Below are 25920 nucleotides of genomic sequence, written 5' to 3' on the forward strand. Positions count from 1 at the left end.
AGGTTAAATAGTTTCTAGCAGATACTCTGTGAAGTGAAATTCACTGAAGGGCAGGCTGTGAAGGAACTGTCATAGGACAGACACACAGCAGATGTGAACATAATATCATATCCCCTTCTTCACACAGGCAGACTCTGGCTATGTCTAATCCCCTGGACACAGAGATGCATCCCACGTCCTTGGTGCAGATGTGTATCCCGGCCAGATTCTAACTCCCTGGCACCAACACTCTTTGTGCAAAGGCTTGTGGATGCAGAGACCGTCGAGTGCGTAGCCTGTCCCAGCTCCAGGCTTTGGGACTGGGGCACTTCCTGAGCATACCAGCTCTGAAGTCTAAATATAACCAGCTGAAAGATAAGCAAAGGTTAGATTTCTGTGCCCAACAGAACATGTACCAGAAAGAACAAAAAGAATCACGATCAGCAGTTGTGAATCCCTAAATAACAATAATAAACCCCACAGTATGATACAACGACCACAGCATGCTCATGGCCTCCATCCATCAGTCTTCTCCTGCAGGACCTGGAGCTATTATTATACTTTCTTGTTTCTTAGCTCTGCTTAAATGACAGTTGATTTTTTTTTTTAATTAGAATTCAAAAAGGTATGACCTACATGATAACATTTCCTTGAAGAGAGAAAGAGAGAAAGGGGGCGCAAACAGGGTCAGGAGTTATCCCTGTGAGTAGTGATAAAGTGCAGCAGCCATAAAAAGAACTACTAAATACTGCCCTGTGACATTCGAGTTGGACACCTGCCCTAAGTGTCACAGTTTCCTCTCCCTGTTATCCACCCAATGCAAGCTGGCTCTGATGCCTCCCCACCTTCCAGTACTGGCAACAGTTCCAGCTGTTTGGAATGTGGTGGGTGCAGCAGTCTTCAGCAGCGTGACTGAGAGGGGAGGGTGGGGCCCTTGGTGATTTGGGAGGAGAGGAAGACTCTGATAAGGTAAGAAATACAAAGAGAGTGAGCAGACGCTGCTTTGCTGGGAGGTTGCAGTGCCTCCCCCAGGCCCTTCTCCTATCGGTGCTGCCACATGGTGCTAGCTGTCCTGGGGACTTCAGAAGGGAACTGCTCAGGGATGTTTGCCCACAGAGATGAAGCAGTTAAAAGGCTTGCAGCAGTAACACACATCCTGAAAAAAAAAAGAAAAAGAAAAAAGGTCCAGGCTCTTCCTTACCCTAAGGCAGTTTTATTCTGAATCATCATTTGTCTTGTGGCTCTTCCTAGAGTGCCATATTGCTGTGTCAGCCCTTCACAAGACTCCCAAAACACTGAGATTATGTGGGATGGGCTGGATGGGACATTTCCATGCAAGGACAACACTGCCTTTCAGGGGGAAAAATTAAAATATGTGGGGTAGATCCAGTGTTGGAGCTAATTGTAACCTTGTCTTGTCCACAGCCTCAAGGAACTGCACAAGCATTTAGCATCTACTTGGCCTGAGCAAACATCTAGACCAATTTTTTAGAGCGGCAGCTCTCTGCAGTTCGCTGTGATGATTCTGGCCGGTCTCAGTTTCATTTGCCACAGACAGATTTGTTTTCTCTTGCTCGGGAACAACAGAGTTAACCAGTAATGACTTGCCTACTTCCACAAATCACAGGGCTGTGTATACAGGACAAACACCTTCTGAAGGAATTAAGGCAATGAACATTTTATTACTGCTACATTTTCTAGGAATCATCTGCAAATGCCCAGGCAGTACATAACTCTGTTTTTGAAAATGTCTTTTACGGTATTGCATGGCACAGCTTTGCTTTTTGATTTCCAGGCTCTCGAACCAGAATAAACTACCCAAATTAATTTTATTTAATGTTTCTTGAATCAGTATTCCTATCTCATTTTCCCTCTTAATTGGCTGCATACACGTTGAGTTATGGTGACAGGAAATGACAGATGAAAATGACATGCAGTTTTTACATATATTTTTCGTCAATGAAGCTCAAAATATTTTTAAATCATTAGCGCCATTTTACAGAAGAAATCCTGAAAGACAGGGCAGGAAATACTTCATCCGACAGGCACGGGGTGGAGCTGGAGCAGCCACTGCAGCTGCTGCTCCCCGTGCTGCTGCCCAACGGCTGTCAAAATACATTTTGATAGATGAGAGAAACCGTTAGTATGTGTAAGAGTGCAACTGTAATGTTCAGTAACTACCTTGCTCCCTTCACGATAACAAAAAGTTTGATGAATGTGTGAGATGGGACATATTTTAAAGGAGACAATAGCGAATCATAGTTTTACAAACAGAGTTTTAAGGAATGGGCAGGATGTATTTATTGTTTGTGGGTATTAGGGATCAAAACAACTCAAATATTAATTTATAGGGATAATTTTGCTTCCTTTAACTATCGCATTCACAGTCAGTAGTTTGAGTTAAAATTTCTGGGTGTGGGGACAAGTGTATTGATTGGAATGTGGCTCAGCAAAGCACTACAGTACATAGAGCCACACAAATTACAGACGGGCTCTCCAAATCATCCAGTCATTCTCCCTGGCAATTGCTAAGATTGCTAAGATTGTCCTCTAACAGAGTAGTGTTCCCTTCGTGTTTTGACTGGTCTCACTGTGAAACATGCAGGTGTAGGGTTTCCACCATTTTCCCCAAGGACACTATTTTGGGAGGTGACATCTCCACGTCACAGAGGTTTTCCCGCTGCTCAGCCAGCACTTCCCATTTCTTAACAGGGCAAGTTCTTGTTCTCTTTGGTGCTCCCCCTCCATGCCTCTACACCAGACACAGGTGTCTGGGCCCTGTCACATGAGCCAGGCTTCCCAGGTGCCTCCTGCAACACCAGGCCTGGGCACACTGCCTGGTTTTCATCATCCTTCTGGTCTGGTACCAGCTGTGGCCTCCCTGTCCCGTGCCATGTCGGGAGCAGGCAGACCAGCCCGTCCAGTGAGGCCTCTTCCCCCTCCTCCAGCTGCCCTGGACACAGGGGATGTCCACACCAAAGAATCACAGGCTGGGTCAGGCTGGAATGCACCACAGTGGGTCATCGGCTCCCACCTCCCTGATCGAGCAGGGCAATCCCAGAGCAGGGGATACAGGACTGTGTCCAGATGGTTCTGGAATATCTCCCTAAAGGGAGATTTCACACCCTCCCTGACATTCTGTTCCAGTGCATGGTCGCTCGTACAGTAAATAAGTTCTTCCTCATGTTCAGGTGGAATTTGCTGTGCATCAGTGTCTGCCCATTACCTCTTGTCCTATTGCCTGGCATCACTGAGAAGAGCCTGGCTCCATCCTCTTGGCACCCCCATTCAGAAACATTCAGACCCCCATTCAGGTCCCCTCCCAATGTTCTCTTCTAGTGCCAAAAAAAAAAAAAAAATAGATCTCAACTATCATTTTAACAGAGCTAAGAAACAAGAGATTTTAGTAACAGCTTCAGGTCCTGCAGGAGAAGACTGATGGATGGAGGCCATGAGCATGATGTGATCATTGTATTACATTAGGAAGTTTATGATGGTTATTTGGGGATTTACTACTGCTGATCATGATCCTTTTTGTCCTTTCTGGTACGTGTTCTGTTGGACACTTTCCCCACAGTGAGTTGTGATGTGCCTGGACGGCTCAGGGCTGTTGCCACGGGTGGCCTCCCGGTCATGGGAGTGCTGGTGTTTCCCCTGACGCTGATTCCGAGAGGAGAGGATGACACTCTGCTGCCTGCTCAGGGCACACAGGAAGCCCTGAAAAAGGGAACCCCCCTCCAGCCTGAAGGCCATCGCTGGGGGCTGGAAACTCCATTCTTTGCCAATCCCTTCCGTTCTTTGGCCACAACAATCCCATGTAGTGATACAGGCTGGGGAGAGGGTGGTTGGAAAGCCAGCTGGAAAAGGACCTGGGAGTGTTGGTCAACAACCAGCTGAACATAAGCCAGCAGTGTGCCCAGGTGGCCAGGAAAGCCAGCGGCATCCTGGCCTGTATCAAGAAGATCGTGGCCAGCAGGACCGGGGCAGTGATTGTCCCCCTGTACACTGCCTGGTTTTCATTATGTAAAGAGCCATAGGTCTCCCCTGAGACCACTGGTGAGGCCACACCTCGAGTGCTGCGTCCAGTTCTGGGCCCTTCAGTTCAGGAAGAACTTTTTGGTGCTAGAGCAAGTCCATACTAAGGCAATGAAACTGGTGAAGGGTCTGGACACGTTTTACAAGGAGTAGCTGAGGGAGCTGGGGCTGTTTGGCCTGGAGTAAAGGAGGCTCAGGGGAGACCTTATGGTGCTTTACACCGCCCAGACAGCTGCGGGTCTGGCTCTTCTCCCAGGCAACAGCGACAGGACGAGAGCACAGAGTCCCAAAGTGCGCCAGCTGGAGGCTGAGGCTGGACATGAGGAACAACTTCTTTACACCAGAAATGGGCTGCCCGGGGAGCCGAGGCAGTCACCGTCCCTGGAGGTGTTTACGGGGAGAGCGGACACGGCACTCAGTGCCCTGGTCTAGCCAACATGGTGGTGTCTGCCCACAGGCCGGACCCGATATCTCAGAACTCTTTCCCCACCGATTCCAAGAACGTGTTCCCGGGAAGGGAGGAGGACGACCTCGGCCCCGGGCCCCGCTCCGCTCTCGGTGCGGCTGCGCGCCCGCGGCGCCGCCTCCCTCCGTGAGCGGGCCGGGCCGGGCCGGGCCGGGCCGGGCCGCTGCGCGTCCTTCCGGCCCCGGGCGCGCAGCCGCGCCGGCGCGTCCCGCATTGGCGGCGGCGGCCTCGTGCGATGGTGACGCCGTAGGGCCGGAGGAGGCGGCGGCCGGGCCGGGCGGGCGGCGGCGGCGGCGGCGGCAGCGGCGGCCGCGGGACGGGGGCGGCGGCGGCAGCACCTCCGCCGGCCGTTGCCAGGTGAGCGGGCGCCGGGGAGCCGCGGCCCCGCTGCGCTCCGCGGGGGCTGCGCGGCCCGGCCGCCGCCCGCGGGGCCGGGGCGCCCCGCCCGGGCGTGCGGCCGCTCTTGGGGCGGCGGGAAGGAGCCGCGGCGGGCGGGCGGGCGGCCTGCGCTGGCGGTGCTGCCGGCGGTGCTGCCGGCGGGGCGGGGCGGGGAGGCGGGCGGAGGGCGCTGTCCGCGCCGCGCTAGGCCCTGCGGGCGAGCGGAGCCCGCGGTCGGCGAGTTCGCTCGGGGGCACGGCGGAGCACCGGGGAATCGCCGGCTGCTGGAGGAGGCTTTAGGCCAGTGGAGCGCTCTAAGTGGGTCAAGAGCACCGTAAGTGGGTGTTGTTTATAGCCTTCCGTGCACTTGTTGCTTGTCAGGCACGGAAATCTGCTGCTGCGCCTGAAATCTTCTTACGGAGGCAATATAAGTAATAATTCCTCCGCTTGCACGGTATGGGAACCCTGTTTGACAGCAGAGTGGTTTTAAGTGCTTATATCTATAAACACTGGAGTTACCAACAGTAGATAATGTAATATAAATATTTGATATTAGGGTAACCACAGTTTGGATATTCTCAAGTGGCATCAGAAGAAACTTTTTAAAAAGTTTTGTTGGTTTTTTTTGTTTTCCTGAGAGAATCAGGTACTCATCTCTTGTTTGCTTGGGATGAACAACAAAGACGTTGAAACATATGGTAATCGCCTGGAAAACAAAGAAGAGATGACAGCTGTTGTTCTTTTCTGGTGTTTTCAAGCAGTGTTACTTTCTTCTTGTGTTTGTCTTAGCCTTACAAGTCAGTTGATTTTGTGGCTTCAGTAGATGTGTGGGCATTTGTTTTGAGAAAACCATTAATATTAAATGATAACTTTTTTTTTGTCATTCAGACTTTGTGTATGCAAACTATCACACACTTGTCACACAGGAGAAAAGCTTTTAGATGTTACCTCTTGTTTAAAGAAACTCTGTGTTCTTCATGCAGCATTGAACTTTTTCACGCAGCTGAATTGTCTTGTGTATCACAACCATGTTGTGTATTTTTAAAAACGGATCGAATTTTATGAAACTGGCCAGGCTCTCTGGGCAAACCTTTCTTGGCATAATCTGGTTTTGAGTTGATGTCTTAGAGTGTAATTTAAACTCCTGTTTTCACTCCCTTGCTGTAGGTCAGTGTCAGAGAGTATCGAATTTCTGGCTTCATCCTGGCTTTGGTCTTCACAGGTCTGTTCTGGAAGTCAGTGAAGAGCTGTGTGCTGCACAGCACTCAGAATTATAAAAATCCTCAGATTTCAAAGTCCTTTTTGTAGTATTTCAGTGTGGAGGTGCTTGTTTGCTGCAGAACCTTATTGAGACTACTTCAGATTTATGGTAGCTGCTGTAACAGAGGAAAATACGTTTGTGATCAACAAAAGTAGGTGTTGTGTCTTGGAGTTATGGGTGCAGCACCATCATGAAACATGGCCAGTTTTCCTTGTTATCTTTGGCTATGACCTAGCCTTGTTTATAGGAGAAAGGAAGTTTGTGTTTTGAGTTCGTTTTTTTCTTTTCCTGTAGGGTTGCCAGCCAGTTGCAGTTAAGAAGATTTTTTGCTGCAGTGCTTGCATTATAGGGATAACATATTAATAATGTGTGAACTTCATCTGTTCTGTGACACTTAAACCTATAGTAAGACTATAAGTGTGTGTTATTAGGCAACTTAAAAGAAGGTCATTGTTGTGTTGGAAGTGTAAGGTTAGTTGATACAATACATAAATTATTCCCTTGTCCGAGCTGACAGCTAAATAAGGTTGTGAATGAGGTTGTTGGCAGCTTTGCTGTGAAAGCCATGGAGGATAGTTGCTAATGTGGAAAACTGAATCAGAAGTAGTGATGGAGGAGCTAAAAGCTGCATCCCAGCCTAGCCCAGGTTTTCAAAATGATGCTTTCTGAGTGTAAATCAGATCTGAAAACATAATGTGGCGTGAAGGACAAGAGTGTATTTTTGGCGTACTTCAAGCAAAACCTTTCATGGTGAAAATTTCTCCAACAGATTCTTATATGTATATTCTCAAATACGGATTTAAAATGCCATGGGTATAGAAGCTTAAATTGTCTTAAAGAAGAGAACCAGACCCATGGGGCTTTCCATCATCCCCATACCCCAGTCTTTGCCCTAATGGATGTGAATCAGTGCTGTTGAGCTGGTGACATTGCTATGAGTATGGCAAGTGGCTAGGGACCAGTGGTTTTGGCAGTGTGGATGAGATTCAGACTGAAAGCCTGACTCCTGGACACGGGATTAGAAGGCTGAGCTTTGGAAAGCCTGTGCTTGCTCTAGGCAAGCGTTTCTGTAGATCTGTGATGAAGGAAAATTAATGGGAACTGGCGGGGCATGTAATGCCAGTGATTTTAATGTTGGGATCTCTGCTGTTATCTCATGTCTTCAGTTGCATGTTCAAGGAGCTGTGTCAAGCATTCATGTACGAAAGATACTCAATATTAGGCACTAAAAATTTTACAAGTTTTACAGGTTTTGGATTGCATAACCATATTGTCCAAGCCACTGTGCAAAGCAGCAAAGGTTTGCTTTCAGCAGTGGACATACTGCTTGTGCGTGAGGAAAATCTTGATAAGGAAACTTCAGGAGGTCGTTGGATTATTATGCCATCAGCAATTCAAATCCTTGAACAGAAGTAGTTCTGAAATGGAAATAGCAGTTTTGAGTATTTATGATTTGAAAGTGTCTGTCTGAGTCATTCAGTGAATTTTCTGACAGACGGTGTTGGTAGATTTGAAAAGACGTTACACAAGATAATGGTGGTGATTATGAAAAAGTATTTGGGGCAGTGTTTAAGGGGAGGACTATTAAACTATTGTTTTCTGATAGAACTTGTTTTAAATGCCTTGTCTTTTTACAAGACTTATTTCAGCTGGTTGTGCTTAACGTGGTGGCTGTCTGCCTCTGCTTTTTAAAGCACTCTGTCAAGAGAAGTTTAACAAAGAACCTGGTTTTCAAAAATTAAAAATATAGAAACAAATAAGATTCTAGTTCTGATTCTTTAGGAAACGATTCTTTAGATTTCTGAAAACGTTTGTTTATTTGAATATGCTCCTACTACTGGAACATTTGAGTTTTAAAGTGGGATGCTGCAGATCAGTGTGTAAGCTAATAAGAAGCAGGAGGTGAGTTGTTTTCACACAGTTCCTGTTAGAGAGCTTTGAAGAGAACAGCCTCCTGCCTTCTGGGTTGGGAAGTGTGAGATGTGGACTTTTACCATCATGTAACTGTAAAATTGAATTTGCCCAGTGATTACATGTATTCTCAGAAAGTCTGTGTCAATGGTGTGACATAAAAAATGTAATCTTAGTCCAGTTTGACGATGAACCTCAAGGTTCCCTTTCAGGACAGGGTGACAGACTTTCTGTTTCCAGAGGGCTGCTCACCACGTTGGCATGTGGCAGGTGGTGAGGTGATAAGCAGGCAGGCTCTCCCAGGAAAGGAGGTGCCACACAGCTTATGCTGTTGCTACTTGATTTGAGCAATAGCAAAGAACCTGAAATGAGTTGCTAGAATTGAGGTGCTTAGAAAAATGAAAAGCAAATATTATATGTCTAAATAGTATTTTGTTTTCTGATTGAACATGATTACTCATGTATTCTGGAGTTACAGGTCTCTGCTGCTCTGTTGGTGGAGGAGAGGGTCTCTTTTTCTGACCAGGCAGGATTCTTTGGACTTCAGTGAGCTGCATGTGTGTCAGTGATTTTGGGACATCTTAGGGCTGTCTTGTGGTTAAATTGACTGCAGAAAGGGGTCTTCAAACATATAGGTGGATGTAAATTTCACAGGACACAATTGTTAGTGTAGAAAAATTTGCTGTGTGGTTCAGATGGATTTCAATAGCTGTGAAAATGCAGTGGAGTCTGCTGGGATGTGCCAGCTGCTGTAGCACTCTGTGAACAGGACTAATTAAGCCCTTGTGAGAGCAGAAAATAGTCAGGCACTCTTTACAGGAGGAAAGTGTTGGAACAGGCAGAGCTGTAATCATTGGCTGTGAGGTACCTTTAGGCAGCAGTAGGCAAGAGAGTAGACAATTTACTTGCAGAATGGGCTGAAAGTCATATCTGAATACTCAAAGTGGGTATTTCAGAGTTCTGCCAGCACATCTAAGTGCATTGCCAACCTGCTAAGGGAAAGGCTACTTTCTTTTTTTCCCCTGTTTTATTCTCTTCTTTCTGCTAGTATTTTATCTCAAAATGCTAAATGTTCATGTTTCTCACCTAATGGTGAAAACCAAAGGTTTAGCTATAGATGTCATAATGTTACAGTGTTGCCTGCATTTGAATAGATCCTGTAAGAGTCCAGCTGTCTGCCAGAGTGGTTTGTTGTGGTGAAATGGTTGTTTTCCTAAGGGTATCTGTGATCATCTGCATATATTCAAAGGTGAGGTGTCACTATCACCTTTATCACCTTTATCACAAGTACACCGAAGCAATTTCTCACATCTGTTAATCTAGTTTTCCTCCTTGTCTTCTTAACCAAATTAAATGCTCTTTTCCCCCAGCATGTTGGTTCCATCTGCTTAGAGGATTGCCGAGACTGCCATTCTTTGTTTGAAGCCAAGGTCAATTGTGCTCCTGGTTTAGGTCTAGAGGGTGACAATTTATGTGCTGTGGAATTTTTTAGGAAATCACTGGATGTGTTAAGCAGTTCTACAACTTGTAGATAAGGGTCATTTTGATGGTAGGAGCCTTTAGTGGGCTTTTCTCTGTTTTAATGACAGCATTCTGGCGAAGGTCCTGTTTTAGCTCCTTACTGATGGATGTTTTTTTACTTGACAAGTTTTTGATTTTTCTCAAAATGTTGTCATAAGTGTGTGTTAGTAAATTAGATGTTTGTGGATATTTGAATAACAGGCTGTTCCTTGAGGGAATGAGCCATGGGCCTGCCTGCTGTAGGAAATATTTTCTTCATGTAATTCCCCAGACTTCATTGAAGGCCCTTACTTGTGCTCCTTTGATTTCTTGTTCAGACTACTTGGTAGGTGATGCTAGATTTTGGGAGGTGTAACCATGGAAGGACTTGAAGATCACATATGTCTGTACATTGTTTCTGTTTTTTGTGAAATGCAGGACTTGTGATGGAAATGAGATAGTTGAAGAGAAGCAGTAAAAGGTGTCTTCTGAGAGCAAGTACCAACTCTGGCTACTTAGATTAAATCAGAGTGGCAAAATTCTTCTGGCTGGTGGTAAAATTCCATAAGTTAATCTTTAACTGTTGCTTGTCCTAGAACTGTATCCGTATCTCCCAGACAGCAGTGGGAGCTGTTTGAAAAAGCCACGCAGTGCAAAGGTAAGTATAGCTGAGACTGGCTATATGTCAGTCCTGAGAGTCCTGGCAGGCTTTTAGCTGCAGGGAAAGGGATTTCAGCATTTGGAACAAGGAAGTGGCTGGCTAGTAGGACTTGGGATGAAGAGTCACATGCTTTTCAGTGTCTCTCAGCTGACAGCTTAGGTATGGTTTTGTCATGAAGAACGCTGCATTGCATTTCCTGGTGGGCTGCTCCTGAGACTGAGCAGTTGCTATTCCCAGGTGTAAACTGAAGGATTCACTTTTTCTGTTTCCTTCCCTAATGCTTTAATTTATGTGTTGGTCTCCATGGCTGGTGGAATTTGTGGGCATGTATTAGTTAGACAAATACTAAAGCTGTGGAGGTAAGTTAGTGGGGGTGGAATCTGGTACTTTCAGACATTGGGAGATGATACAGCCAATTTGCTTGTGAGGAACAATGTGCTTTGCAAATTGTGTTAGTTTTAAGAATTACTTGTGTGTCTGTGTATTCTCTAGAATGGCATGTGGCATTGCAAGGCTGGTCACAGCAATGTTGCGCTGTTCTCAATATTAATCTTTTAGGCAAATAGTTTTTTGTTTTAATGGAACATGACTGTAGAAATAAAAGTAAGAGCCTATTCATAATTTTTATTAAAGTAGTTATGTGACAAAGTGCCAACTATTGGCTTTCTGCCTGCTGTACCTTCAGTGGGGAACAAAATGGATTATTTTCTGAGGTGAGTGTTCTGAGAGTTGAGAAAAGCATAACAAAGTCAACAAAAGCTTTACTTAGTGGTTTTCTGACCTTTATATACTCCAGGCTAGAAGGGGGATGCTGAAAAAGGCTTGTGTCATGGTTGTCTTAATGTCTGTAGTTAAGTGCAACTGCTCTTTGACTTCCTGCTCTGTGATGTTTTAATAATTGGCAACCATGTGAAATCTGCAGCATTACAGAAATAGTTCAATAATAGATGTCTTATAAAAATCCTTTCCTTTTTACGAGCTTCACTAATGTGGGGAAGGAAGTTGCTAGGTATCTTAGACTTGATTTGTAAGGTATTTCTCAAGGGGCAATTTTCAAATACATTTTTGGTATAGAAGAGGAAATTTAATTATAAATACAATAGTATTTAAATATAAATACATACCAATTATTTGTTCTCGTTTTAGATCATCCCCCAGAAACAGAGTATGATTTGCTAAAGCCTCATTTTTCTCTGTTAGGATTTTTCATAGATGTTTCTTCTGGCATTTTTATATCAACCAGGACTGTAAAGAAAGAAGGTCTGTAATAAAATGTTAAAACTTCCTGGGTTACAAAAGAAATCTTTGGTTCAGTAGGAAGTGACTAGTTGCTAAAGTATCTGAAGAGGTGTCCATTGGTTTTAGCTACATTGTCTGTAAAACTCTTCTAATTTAGCCTTGAACCTGTGCTTTAGAGTTTAAGGGTAGGATGTATTCTGTCTTGAAGGCAAACCCAATTTTAAGGTAAGCTTATCCTTGATGGACAGCAAGAGAAGCCGACCAAGTTTCAGAGCCGTGACATTACTGTTTGTGTCCCAAACACCCGAGCAGCGTGTGATGCTGTTGAAAATGCCAGTTGTGTCAACTGATTTGGAAGGACTTCAGGGTACTGGTCAGCGTGGGCAAAGGGAGGTGATGTACAGGACTGTTGGAGATAATACTCCACAATCTCAAGTACTCAGATAAGGTCAGGGTTGATGTAGCAATACAGCTCTGCAGGGCTGTGAATAACCAGGACGCGTGTTGGGTTGGGGGCAGCAGAGCCTTAAAATGCTGTTGGAAAGGTGGTACAAGATGCTCTCAAAGCACATTAGTTTTTCATTCCTTCATGTAAGCCCTTTCCAGCTGACTTTTTCTGGACCAGTTAACTGGATCAAACAGCCCCTTGTTACACATCACAGTAAAGTCATTGTGAGAAACAAAGCATGATCGCAGAACCCATGACTGTTTTCCTCTGAAAACTCATGTCTTGGCTCTGCTTCAATAGTTCATTATTATACAAGTGCCTGAGGGCTTATCTGCCTGCAAGACTCACATGAGTGTTTTTTGTAGGCTAAGGCCATCCTTGAAAAGGCACAATTCCACATTCCTGTTCTTTTAGCAGTAAGTGTGATGTGTCCAGTAGTTCTTGTACTACCGCCAGAAATCACATTACATTTTGAGAAACTATCGCATGTAGACATTAAAACTTCCTTAAAGCTCAGTGCTTCCTTCTTGAAGATTCTGTTCTGAGGTAACACTTTCTCATTTCAAGCTGAAGGGACTCATGAATTGGACAGTAATGGAAGTAATGTCTTTGTAATAAATGAACAGTTCATAAGCATGTTATTTGTTACAACATTCGGAGTCACAGGTAACAGTGGTGGTATTTGGGGTTGACAAAGCATAGTTGCATAATTCCTATCGTAGAATGACATTTAGTCATGCTAATGATGGAGCAATTGAGAATTGCTGGCACTTAAAATTAATTACTAGGCAAACATAAAAAGGAAAGGTGGGGGATATACTCATTGCTGCTGCTTGCATCCGCGACTGCTGCTTCAGGGGATGTGACAGGTAATAGACCAGTACCAATATACTGTGCTACTTACGGTGATCCAGTTGCTAAGCAAACATGCAGAATGTGTATGTTAAAACTGCTTCTCTTCAGGGATTGTGCAACAGTCTTTATTCATCTTTGAACTTTTGATTTGTTTGTACTGAAATCTTGGATTGTCTGGTAAGTTGTCTAGAGAATTGATTATATTAGGAAGCAAGTGGTCTGCTAGTGAAAACCAGTTCTGCTTTCTGTTGGAAATGTTGAATAAGGAAGCCATGCATCTGGGGAGGTTTTAAACCGTTGGATGGAAGGCTTTGTATAGAAATATAACCAGCACTCATTGTACATAATGTAGTGTGTGTAATGCTGGAGCCAGATTTTCTGTCTGGTGTACTACTTGAAGTATGGATGAAGTAGGTTGTATAAATTACAAGCCTTCCCCCGTCCACTGGAGTGCAGTGAATGTCAGATTGAAACTGTCACGCTGGTGCTTTACAACTCCAGTGACACAGGATCCTAAGATAAACTCAGCCTTCATTTAGGGAAATTTTTAGGCTTTAACAACATGCCATGAAGTGAAGCAGAGAAAATGGAAACGGATTACAGGAAGTCTTCTGTGTTCCTTGCTGTTTTCGTGTTATAATATTTATGTTGTAGAGGATCTCTCCCAAGCTCTGATTTCAAACTCCCATGTGGACCAAAACCAACATTTTATATGGCTTGACAATGGTCCCTTTTCACTAACTTCAAGTGACCTGAGGCAGATTAACATGCAGATTAATGTATTTGACAGTAATAAATCAGCTTGAACAAGTACCGAGGCAGAGATTTGTTTGGCAGAGAGTTTGGATAAAATATGGTATTTGGAGTTGAGTTGAACGTTTTGTAGAGAATGATATAGTGGAGATAGTTGAAAATTTCCTGCTTTCCTTGATTTTGTGCTGGTGCATCTTTATGCAATTTAGCTGTAACTGTGTGGAGTTTAAATCAAAGTTATCTGGGTGAGTGAGCCTACAAAAATGGAAGGGTGTTAATTTAGATGAATGCATGCATTTTGTCATCCAATGTGATGTAAATGTTTACAAGCTGCTGCGTAGGACACATACTCTTTGGATTTTTTTCCCTCTCTATGTAAATTCATTATGTAGTTTCTTGTTTTCTTGGAGAAGCAGCCTTCATGTTGATTACACATCTTTCTTGTAGGAATCTTGGACTGTAAAGTTCTCAAGCTTGAATACAAACACCAAGAACCAGGGAGGAATTTGAGGTCAGAGAAATTATCTGTGCTGCCTCACAGGTAGCACAGCTGTTTGTCAAGAGAGAGCAGGTGTGTTGGGGAAAATGATTGCAGTGGTTAAGATAACTGCTGTGTGTTACTCCATGTGGAAGGTACAAGATCGGTCTGTTTGGTCATTCTATGTTGTATTTCTCAGAAATGAGGCTTATGAGAAATTTGAATGTTTCTGTAACAGGGTGACAGTGTGACAAGTGGGGCTTCCAGATTGAAGTTGATTGTTGAGGTGAGCTGCAGGAGAATATAAACCAGTCAGAGACAGGACTGGAAGATGTCATTCTTTTCCCCTTCAGGAGGAAAACTGTAGCAATGAATTTTTGAAGGGTTCATTTTGTTTGTTTTCAGTTTTATCAGTTTTTTTTTTTTTTTAATGGGGTAGCATTTTTTTGGTTAGTTTTTCTTTTCCATTTGCACCTACTGCTCTGACTTTTGTCAGTGGAAATCAGTGACATCAAGTTGCTGTGTGACAGTTTAAATACTATCCCTGAAAGAAGTTAAAAATCATAGCTAACAAAAAATATCTAATCTGTATGTAAGAACAAAAATTGGGGCATAGTGAGTGTTTTGATTTCTTTAAATCTCTGGGAAACAGCAAGTTAATTTCATTGAAGCTTGAAATTCCAGGAGAGCTTTAACATAAGCTAGTAAAACTACCTCTGGCTCAGGATTCTGCCTTCATTGTGGAGTTGCTGCTTAGGTTTCTGCCTCCTGAGACTCTCTGAGCACCCTCTTGTGTGTAATCCAAGCAGGCTGTGTGATACCCGCCCTGCCTCCAAGCCCTGCTGCAGAAACATCGTTATGTTCTTGTGCTTCACTTGCTCAGTTTTCTTGCCCCATACTAAAAGTGACAAGAGCTCCCTGAAGCAGAGAGACCAAGGAGCTTTGGGCTGGTTGTGCTCAGCAGGCTGCGTGTGTCACTGGTGCTCAGGTGTGGGGAGTATGAGAGCTGTGCCTGGCCGTGTCCGCAGCACGGATCGCTGGTGTGTCCCTGGCTGCAGGATGAAATCCTGACCTGCGGCTGCCAGATGTGCCAGGCTGCAGCACCTCTAACTGAGCCTTTGACTGTGCTCTGTCCCTGACCTTTCTAGTTGTACCCTTTGAGTCTGAAACCTGGCCAAGCTGCAGGGCCACCCAGCCAAGCTGACCATTCAGTGGAGAAGGCAGAAACCTGGCAGCCATAGGGTTTTTCTTTCCCCTTCTCCTCTTATGTAAGTCGCTGGCCAGAGGCTCTCAGGGTAGTGCCTGCTGGCTTCTTGGATGCCTTTGGGGAGCTGTTGGTGTTCTTAGGGTGCTTTGTCTGGTGTCCCTAGGAAATGTTCTGTTTCAGGCCTCATCCTTTCTTCTACAGAGTTGTTTTCTGTCTCATAATAATTGGACTTCTTTCCTCTTTTATTTTGTTTGTGTGCATTAGGCCCTTTGCTGTCCTTCCCCAGAACTCTTTTAGAGAGTTTTTAGTGAGGTTGTCCATCCCCTAAGGAAGAAAATAGCTTCTAAGCAGGAATGTGCAAGCAACATAAGACAGACATACACTGGTATCCAGAGAGGTTTTTAGAGCTAAAGGTGGCTTCATGTGCTTGATGGATTTACAGTGTATATTTGTCCATTTTCCCTGTGAATCCTCATTCTGTAGCAAAAGATTCCAAGGTTTGCCTATTGCTGTGTCAAAGCCAGATTTTTTGTGTTTGAGGTCACCCAGCCTGATCTGCTAACTCCATGTGACCTTACCTTGGTTGATGGGCAGTGGTTGGTATCTGCACTTTTTCTTACTGTTGTTTGGAGTGGTGCTGTTGTTGTAGACACAAAGATTAGGAAACCTTGTGCTGTGTTGAAATCTTAACTGCAGTTTTGAGTGGTCACCTCTGGTTTCATATAAAGATTTCTTTCCTATCACAAAGGAAACCTTCTCTCAAATAATTTAGTAAATATGTAAAATGTGATGTAAAACTTACAAACCATTACACATTAACTAGCACATATTAAAAATAGATGTCGGATTTTGTATTTCATGAGTTCAAGGCTTGTTTCATTTCTTACTTGTTTACTTAGCTGCATCTGCTTGCTTATCTGCATAGGTCAGGACTTGCCTGGTTATCTGAGCAGGTCAAAGGTCCTCCAAGGTTTTCCTTCTGCTTTTTCTCATGTATTAAATTCACAGCACTGGTTATTAACTTTCCTTAGGACTTTCAACCTGTCAGTGTCTCCTTTTTTTCCAAAATCAGTAGTGTGCCACTACTGTGCTGTCAGTATTGGAAGAGCCTTTCATGCTTTCCATAGTGGTGTACCTGGGGATACAAGTGGGTAAGGCAGTGTTTTTGCCCTGTTCAGATCTGACCCCCTGTATGGAGTTCTCAGCCAGAGAACTCAGCTGAGTACATCTTTGGAATACAAATTAGTATTGGCTAATTAGTAATTGGCTGAATAGTACTGGCTTCTACATGTAGCAGTCAGTCTCTGCTGAGAAGCTTGGCCTGTGTCTTCTGTCTGTCTGTGTGTCTGTGCACATCAGGTGAAAGAACTGCGTTGCATCTCAGTCACACCCACGGATACGGTAGCTTGTCTTCACATCAAAATCACATTAGATAGCTTATTTTTCTTACAGAGAGAGAACAAACTCGTTCTAGAAAGAGGTTCTTTATTTGCTAACTCCATTGAGAGTAGGTGTTGTCAGCCTAAGGTATTTTTTTCTTCTTTGCAGAACAGTTTATCTGTGTAGTTATACATGTATTAACACTCCTTACAGATGCAGTTAGGCTAGGGCAAGAGTACCTTCAGTAAGAATTTGAAAACTAGGACAAATAACTATTCAGTAGTTTGCTGACCGAGTTCTTGCTTTCTGCTCATGTTCCTTGTCTGGGCCCTTGTCCAGGAAATCAACTGAAATTCCTACCCTTCCTACTCTTAAGTTTGTGAAGGCTTATCGACTTGGCCATGTTTCCTTCCTGTTTTTTAAGTTTCTTAAAGAAATGGAGTGTCTCCTATGATATCTAGAGATTCTGCAAACAGAAAGCACAGACAGTGAATGCCAGGCTCACTGGTTTGTGTTTAGGTGCTGTTGTAGGAACGTGTATACGTGTATGCAAGGCTCTTAGGTACAAAACAACGCTGACAGGTCACCCCAGCACCGAGTTCTCTCTCTGGGCAGAGAATGTTACCAGTTCAGGTGGCCCATTTGGTTGCTTTTCCTGGGGCTGTTTCAGAGCTTGTTATTCTATTGTAATTTTCCTGTAACACTTTGAAGACAACAGTGGATGGAGTCTAGCATTCCAACACCTTTGTTGTCATGTTCTTGTTTATGGTCAAAGAGGAAGTACCCCTTGTGCATGTGTCTGTTTATACAGGTAAAGCAAGTATGGCCAAGAATTTATTGCTGGTACAATGGAAATCTTTACAGTGTGACTCAGTTTTTCTTTCCTAATGTCTGATTAATGATTCTAAGAATGTTGCAGTTACATACGTGAAGATGTTGCCAAATGCAGCTAAAATTGTAACACACGGACTCTTTGGTTTCTGTCCCTTCTCTGTGATTTATTTTCACCCTTCCATTGCTGCTCTGGGTCTTTAGGTCAGCAGCTTCGGACTCCTTGAGAGAGTAATGGAGGTTATCAGCCCTAGGAGTAATTTGTTGGGGGGAGTATGATCTGGATGTTGCCTGTTTCTTTTTCCTCTCTCTAGGATCCTCTTGGGTTTCTTTGTTATCTTTGCTAATATGCTTTTATTTCTCTTTTCTTTCTTCATTGCTCTAAAGCTTCAGGTTATCTCTGAATTTATTATATATGGTGCCCTTTATGTATGTTAGTTACAATTTCTTTGTTACCCCGAAAGCCAGGTTTGCCCAGCTACAGGTCTGCATTTTTTAACTGTGCATTAATGGGTTCTTTAGCTGTGGGGTCTCCTGGTGGCAAGGCTGTGTCCTGTCTCATATCCCATGCCTGTACTCCTGTGCACTGCATCCTGCTTCTCCAGTGTTGTCATGCTAGGCCAGTATTTCTCAACATCACTGTACATTCCTCTTTCTGTGGAATATAACTAGAGGTTATATCACACCAAGGTAAACAAAAATAAATGGCATCTGGGCAGTTGGAAAAGCTGCTGTCACAGCAAAACTCCATAAAAGCTAAAGTTCTTAGAGAGGGAGCCTGCTAAACCTCCATCCTGGCCTTGTGGCTTGATGGGGAGCACAAGGGCTCCTGCTGGCATTGCTGCATTTACAGGGCTGCATGGTTGTGGTTTGCCCCTCATTCCATGTCCCTAGATCCCTGCATGTCACTTGCAAGTCTAGGAAGGGTGTTGCTGACCCTCTTACGACTCTCCAAACAGGAGTAAATGATCCTGGAGCAATCCTGTCTTTGCTATCTTACCTTGTCTTGTGGGGACCTGTGTAGGTGTGAGGGTAGGCAATAGTGCTTAACTGTGATGTGCATCCAGCATTACTTACTGGAAATGCTTCACATAATGCTGTGATTACTTTTGTGAATTTCATAATTAGAGTCAATGCTGTATTCTACGCATGACAACCTGGGTGTCTAACTGGAGCTCTTTCTGTTTATGTGAAATTAAGCCTTTATTCTTGTTTTATAACAAGAGATTTGCGCAAGTATAAACTTTGTGTCTGTTTCCCTTGAGGAATTTTTCGCTTAATCTGCTGTTGTTGGAGTTTTATGTTGTACATTATCTTCTGTAAATAGTTTGACAGAAAAAATAGTCTTTATTTTCCTATGTTGGTGCTGATTGTCACTAATCCAATGTTACAGCCAGTCCTCATTGTGCTTAGCAAGCAGTGTAGCTCTATCACAAAGGGTGGATGGCAATTACATGCTTCAAAGTAGGGACACAATATTTTTTTTTTGCACTGAAAGTATTAGGAGGTAGGTGCTCCTCATTGCCTAGCTCATTTACAGCATTTTTTCTTGATTCTGTTGTGTCTTTTGGAGGGTTTTCTGGTTTTGAAGTTGGTTTTTTTGAGTTGGAAGAGATGTGGATCACACACATACACCTCCCACCCCACCCCCCAATCCCCAAATGGTTGTCTGAATGCACCCATGAGTGGTGTTAAGTCGCGGAAAACATCTAACATGTATATTCACAAAATGCTTCCTGATTACTTGGAAATTAACATGCAATATGTTCATGATCTTAAACTATTTCAGTCTTAGAATTTACACTGGAATAGCTGTACTGGTTAGACCACAGACTGCAGCAAAAACCTCTGTGGGGAACACAGTGGTACTAAAAAGTACAGAAAGTATTATGGTCAAACAAACCACAGCAGGATGACATTTTGTGTGAGTCTCTTGGTCCTGGACCTGCAGATGTGTTTTTAGTTCAAGCTACAGCCCTACTTCATTCTAGCAGTATTCTCATAAGGAGACTTGGGTGTTTTGAAATCTCTCTTTAGTCACAGGACAGTAGAAAGTAAAAGATTAACTTAACATTTCTACTTTTAAATTGCATCAGTGGTGTCTTACGATATCAGCGTCCTTGGTCTTGTTTCAGAATTCAATATCATTTTGAACTATGTTACCAGGAAATACATTTGTATCTGAAGGAGTGGCACTAAATGTAGAGGAGACTAAATGTTCACATCAGCTTTTCCTAATTCTCAACAATTTTGTCTTTTAAAACCGAAATTATTCTCTGGCTATTACATTAAGGAAGTAAAGTAATTAATAAGTAGCTTTACCTGGTCTTACATGGAACTTCAGCCACTTGACTAAATCTGCTTCTAATTGGCATAAATTAGACACAGTCTAGTTATGGTGGATCTGCCTCTTTTCCTTGAATTTTCGTTGTTAAAAAGGACTCTGAAAGATGATGCACCACTTTTTTGATCCTAAACTGATACAATTGTGTGGATGTGAATGCTATTTCTACAGTGTTCCTGTAGCATTTTTGGTACAGAAAGGCAGCAACTTCAGTTGTCTGACCTGTGGCTAAACAACATTGTGGCTTTTGAGGAGAGGGATGTGTGCTGTTTTCAGCTGAAGAAACGCCATTGCTGAGGGCAAGTGAAGCAGTAAGTTTGCTTCGTTCTTATTTTTTTGCTAATATGGGAATGCAAACATTTTGTAAACCAAACCTGCAAAGCAAAACACTGGTGAGCAACCTCACAACCTCATGAGTTAAGCTTATCAAGATTATCAATAAAACTAGAGAGTAGGTGCTTCCAAAAACTGGAAAGAGTGTCAACTTTTTACATCCTGGCCTCTATTGAAATCAGTGATCTTGGTAAGGTGTCTGGTTTGCTGTGCCAGGTGTGGTCTGCCCCTGGTCAACAGGTCATAGTAAAGGCCATGGCGTGTACGTATATAACAATTAAAGGTTAGGGCCAACAGATAACTGCCAGTATTTCATAGGTTAGGAAAATACTGCCTATAATATACACAGTGCAGCCTTTGGGGATGGGGTGCTGCCCTTTGTCACGTTGTCCACGCTGTTTCCCCAGCAGTGCTTGGAGCCAGTGCCGTTTATGTGTTTGACAGCATTTGCATCTTTCATGGCAAATGATGATCTCGTTCCCCTCCTGGGTTAATGTTTTTCCGCAGTCACCTGGAGGGGCTTGTGACAAACATCAGAGTGCCTCTGGGTAGGCAGCTGGGAGAAGTGGAGCTGTTTATTGCCCAAAGAGGGGAAAGTGGAACTGCCCCCTCTGGGCACCAGCCAGGCCTTAAATCTGCACAAGGATGGCATCTAAATGAAGAGGGGTCCACGCAGGCCAGTGAGAAGCACTGAAGGCAGCTGTCCTAATGGTTTGCTGTTGGAAGTTTGCAACCTGAAATGTGCATATTCCTCTTTGGTTTTAGAAGCATGGTTGCAGTGTTTGTTTTTTGTACAATTGCTCCAGGCCTTGGAGCATTTTCTGGAGCAGTAAAAGATTTTGATTCAGTTTTTAGAGACTGAAACTCAGGCTTCCTAGGAGGAAGGTTGGGGGTATGCTTGCCTGTGGGTTGCTGCTATCTTGGTGCCCTTTACATTCCCATGCAAAGATTCTCTCTGTAGAGGCGTTAAAGGGATGTAACCTCAGTTTACATGGTGTATGCCCATGGTGTAGCTCTGGGTTTTAGTGCCTGCTCCAAATACTTTGGTTTCTTCATCTTCACCCAACAGCTTTGTGAATTGGATTTCTTTGAGGCAGTAGTTAAAAGTATATATTCTGAATTTTCACTTAACAGGAAAGTGATGTTTAATTTCAGTCTTTCACTTGTAGACAGTCTGTGATCCCAAGTGTTACTAACATAGAAGAGCTGCATCTTTTTGTTGCTGGCAGCCGTGAAGCAAGTTGCTGTGAGTAGCATGCCATAGAAATAAAATCATAAAAGAGCAAAAGGTGGAATTTTCTCACTTGGAGAAATTGAGCCATTTAATGAAAAATGAACCAAAAGCAAGTTTTCAGATCTGGACTGTGGATATTTGTGGAATGTAATGTGAAAAGAACTTGAACTTCTGTTCTCAATTTTGTCCTACTTTTGTGACAATTCACTTGGTTTTGGTGACAATTCACTTGGTTTTGGTTTATTGAAGAGTAGAACTGATTTACAGCAGTCATCCAGTCTGTAAGGACTGGACATTGTGCTCTGGGGGTGGCCAACCTCTGACATAACTCTTGACTCGGTTAAAAAAAATGGGCTCCGATTTGCAGTACAAATTGGACAAATGTTGTAACAATGTAATGGGATCCTCTGAAATGGAAGCATTTCGATACTGCAGGCAGGCTGCTGGCTTGTTCCCTTTCTTTGAATCCAAATGCATCAGAATGTGCTCGATTGTTTGCCTCTGCAGCCTGCTGTGAAATAGCTTGGGCTGAAGCGTCCAGTGACAGTTCACAAGTTAAAAAGACAGCTTTTTGGCCACTGACCCTCTGCGGGAGCCTAATCTTTGTTTTGTAGATGCCTCTTTATCTAGGGAAATTACATCAAGAAAAGAGGTGTTGGATTACTTCCTCATTGTTCGTCTTTGTTAAAGATGACCTCTAAAGAATTTTTACAGGCTGATTTGTACTTTTCCTTTAGGGTACATTGAGAAAACAAAGTCTTCTGTGAGAATTTCCTTCCCTTCCCATTCATACAAACCCTTATTTGCTTTGTTTTTGACTGTAGCTTTAGAGAATATTTGGATTGTTAACTGTGGATGTTTAAGTCCTGAATTGAAAAAGCTCAATCGTTGAAAGACTGTTAAATAAAATTAAAAAAAAAAAAAAAATAAAAGTCCCTTATTTCAAGTTGACATTACAATATTATTTGTGAGGGACAACTTGTGACAGACCCTCCCTACCAGAAGATAGTAGTAGAAATACAATGTGCCAAGAGAACTGCATTTCAATTAATATACCTTATTTCACTCAAGGCAGCCAGAATCAACTGTTCCATAGGCACAAAATTCCCCATCGCTCTATGTAGGCTGTGTTCTTATCCCAGTCAGTCTGTCCATGGGTTGTAGTGGAAGTGCTCTGCCATTTGTACCTGTGCTGACAGTTCTGAGAAGGGAATTGTGCCTATTCTGTTACTAAGGCCTTGCCTAAACATCTTGGGATTTGGTAAAGTCTTAGTTCAATCAGCTTTGCCATTCCCCCTGCATGGTTGTAGCTGTCATGGCACATGGACACAACAGGCGAGGCAGAGTTTGTGGATTGATACAGCCTCTCTTACAAGATTTTTCAGGCACTCAAGCCCTTCATTAAATATTAAGCATTAATGAATGTTCTGAGAAATGGGTAGCCTGAAAATTTCATGACAGTCTTTTGTTCTTTTGATAACTTAAGGTCTGTTAGGGGGAATGAGCTAATCTTAGGAGGAATCATCCACTGTGTATACATTGTTTATGCTGCTTTAATGGCTGCTTTGGGACAGGATCAGCAAGGAAAGAGCATACAGTAGATTCCATTGCATACCTGAACAGGAAAGTTTCTGCCAGTAAGGCAGTTGAGAGGGGATTGTAGGGAGAAGCAATTGTCATTCTTCTTCCAAATACCAGCTACAGCCAGAATTAAATACCTTTTGAGGATCATTCTTATGCTGCTTACAGGAAAGAACATACTGACAAGAATTAAATACCAGCCAGAAGAATTAAATACAATAATTAAATACAAGCCAGAATTAAATACCTTTTGAGGATCATTCTTATGCTGCTTACAGGAAAGAACATACTGACAAGAGTGGAATACTGGCGAGATTGCTTTGCTTAGGGGTAGTGGGAGGTAGTCTGACCATCCAGGACTGTGTTTCATCCTCAAAAGGGAGTGACAGATCTTTGAAATTTACTTACAAACACTACCATTAATGTGTTTTCTTTGTTTTACTGCCATGTGTCATCACTTAGCTGAGGCAGTAAATCAGTCCTTGTGCCAGGTGAGTTCTGGGAGGTTGGAAGGGCTGCAGTGCTTATCCTAGGGAGTGTCATACAGAGAATAATAGCATTATCCTGTGGTGCTTAAGTTTGTGTAACTAGTCTTTCCTTATCATCTTTAGTAGTGAACCAGTGTCTTAAATATGCTGTAGTTGTGGGTGCTGACTCCTGTGGCACTGCACAACTGCAGCGAGTGCTGAAATAATGCTGCCTTCTAGTTCTCCTTGGAAAGATGGCAGGGCTGAGCCTCAGACTGGCACTGACTGTCCTCCTGTGGGGTTGGCTGCTGCTGAACCGGGGTGGAGGGAGCAGCTGAGGCTGCTCCTAGGGCTGTGTGGCAAGGCAGCAGCACACTGAATTGACCAAAGCCTCATTTTCTGTTTATAGGCTGTGTTTAGAACCCTGCTTGCATTAAACTGCTAAGTCCTTTCTAAAAGCTGATGGAGCATTTAGAAGTTTTCTGTATTAAAAAACCCAACAGACCAAACTCTCTAGATGCTTTTCTCAGCTTATTTTAGGCACAGCAGGAACTCACTGATTCATCTACATGCTGATATTATGTATGCAATCATTAAGTAGATTTTAAGTCATAATGGCAACTTCCTCTTTAAATGGAAGCTAATTTTAATGAAACCTTTAATTTGCATGCTACAAAAAATGTTGAAGGACTTCATTTATGAGATTGATAATCTCAATGAGACACAAAACAATATTTTCCAAGACCTCAAGTGTTCTATAGCTTTCCATCTTCTAGTTTTTGTTTTTGTGAACTGTGCAGTCTTAGACAGAATGAGGCAGTAAGTATCCTCACAATGGTTCAACCATCATCTTCTGGTTAGATTTTACTAACCATACTTAGATTTCCTAATTTCTTAAGAGAAGGCCATCCTTCACTGAACTGTGAGTCATAGAAACTTTATGCTAGAACTTTAAGACCACCTATGCCTTTCCTGTTCATAATCTTCATTGCTTTCTTTCATTTGTGAACAAATACTGCAGGCTATTTGCACTTCTGTGTTGGCACCTTCCAGTTGCATTCAGTCAGTAGTACATTTTTAAAAAGAAGTAAAACCCAGTAGTGGTGCTTTTGGATTAGCTTTTATCTTGCTTACCTTTGCACGCTCATTTAGGGCAAGCATATTTAGCACTGTGAGGATCCTGCATGAATGACATGGAAACATCTTAGTTGACTGAGTAATACCACTGTCATTTCAAGAAACAACAAATTCTATTTCTGCAAAGCTCTGAAGATCAGCTCTACTGCTCAATGCAAATCTGACTCGCTAGAAGTGAAGTGCATTTTTTATTTTTAACCTTTGTGAATGCTTGGCAGCGAGTGCTGGCGAAGTAAATCCTCAAGGCCTGATGTAAATTGGCATTCCTCTATCTTCTTTTATTAGGAGAGCCTTTTGCCAGCATCTTGGCCAAATGTGGTTCAGCCTGTTGTGTGGTTGTACTGTGTCCCAGAGCATTGCTCTCACAATGTCACAGAGGTGATGTAAGGACAGCTGTTAGGCAATGTTGGTGGTAGTGCAGCACACGGTGGCAATGCTGTTGCTTAAATCTGGCTGAAAGAAGAACCAGTAAAACTTGCTGGTTAAAGGTCTCATGAAATTGCCCAATCTGTGGAACTAACTAGGGCTGTTTCTACTGACTACCTGTTTGAAATGTATGGAAGAGCAGGCGTTGGGGGGTGAGCCTGTGGGTAACTGTTGTTTATAGACAGCTGCTCTGCTTACTTGCATTTTTCTGGTTTTAGCTACAGCTTCAAATTGGCTCAGTGTACTTACTGTGGTCTAGCCCCAGCAGGCAACTAAGACCCACACAGCTGCTTGCTGACTCTGCCCCCGTGGGATGGGAGAGAGAATCATAAGAGAGAGAACCTCTGGGTTCGCATAAAGACAGTTCAGTAAGTAAAGCAAAAGTTGTGGATACAAGCAAAGTAAACCAAGGAATTCATTCGCCACTTCCCATGAGCAGGCAGGTGTTCAGCCATCCCATCAGGAAAGCCAGGCTCCTTCATCACATGTAATGGTTACTTGGGAAGAATATTAGCTCTGCCCCAGCCAAAACCAGCCTAGCACTGTACTGAAATTGTCTCCTATAGGTTGCTTTTTAAGTTGAGATGTCCATTAGCTTCATTTCAAACTGTAGTTGTTGTTGCTTACTCTTTTCTTTCTTACATCAGTTTTGCCAAATGGCAGTGTGATTATGTCTTCATGTTTCTTGCATAAAAATAGAACTGTGAATTGGCTGCTTGAAATATGACAATAACAGTTAAAATTTCAGTTCTGTGGCTTTGTGAATATTTGTTCCTGCTGTTAAAATCTACTTGCTCAACTTCTTCACTGAGCTTCCTGTGTAATGTTGCTAAACCTCCTCTTAATTCTCCTGTGGCTCTTGTGTTTACCAAGTAAACAGCTGTGGCCATTTTAGATGTTGCTTCTCAGATGGAGGTTGCTGACCCTGCAGTGAAGGTAGCAGGAAGGTGGGGATGCCATCTGCTCCACTGTCAGATTGTCACCTTAGCATCCTGGGTGATTAAAGCAGTGTGCCA

The 25920-nt window shown here is 43.2% G+C and overlaps 1 protein-coding gene and 1 long non-coding RNA gene across 5 annotated transcripts in view; one reads left to right on the forward strand and one right to left on the reverse strand.

Moving 5' to 3' along the window:
- Positions 1-4673: 4673 nt before the first annotated feature.
- Positions 4674-25920, forward strand: part of ADIPOR2 (adiponectin receptor 2) — a 45224-nt gene continuing 23977 nt past the window's right edge. For 2 of the 4 annotated variants that reach the window (XM_068191784.1, XM_068191787.1), the window contains exon 1: positions 4674-4837. The gene's annotated coding sequence lies outside the window, so the exon portion shown is untranslated. Of the gene's footprint in view, positions 4838-5080; positions 5193-10248; positions 10351-25920 lie in introns of those variants that run through there. The other 2 variants (XM_068191785.1, XM_068191786.1) reach the window with 2 other exon arrangements.
- LOC137474836 (uncharacterized) lies at positions 22686-24577 on the reverse strand. The gene is made up of 2 exons (XR_010999518.1): positions 23122-24577; positions 22686-23011 (listed from the first exon to the last, which is right to left on the reverse strand). It is a non-coding gene; the product is annotated as an uncharacterized lncRNA (long non-coding RNA).

The sequence above is a fragment of the Anomalospiza imberbis genome, chromosome 5, assembly GCF_031753505.1.
Source record: "Anomalospiza imberbis isolate Cuckoo-Finch-1a 21T00152 chromosome 5, ASM3175350v1, whole genome shotgun sequence".
NCBI lineage: Eukaryota > Metazoa > Chordata > Aves > Passeriformes > Viduidae > Anomalospiza > Anomalospiza imberbis.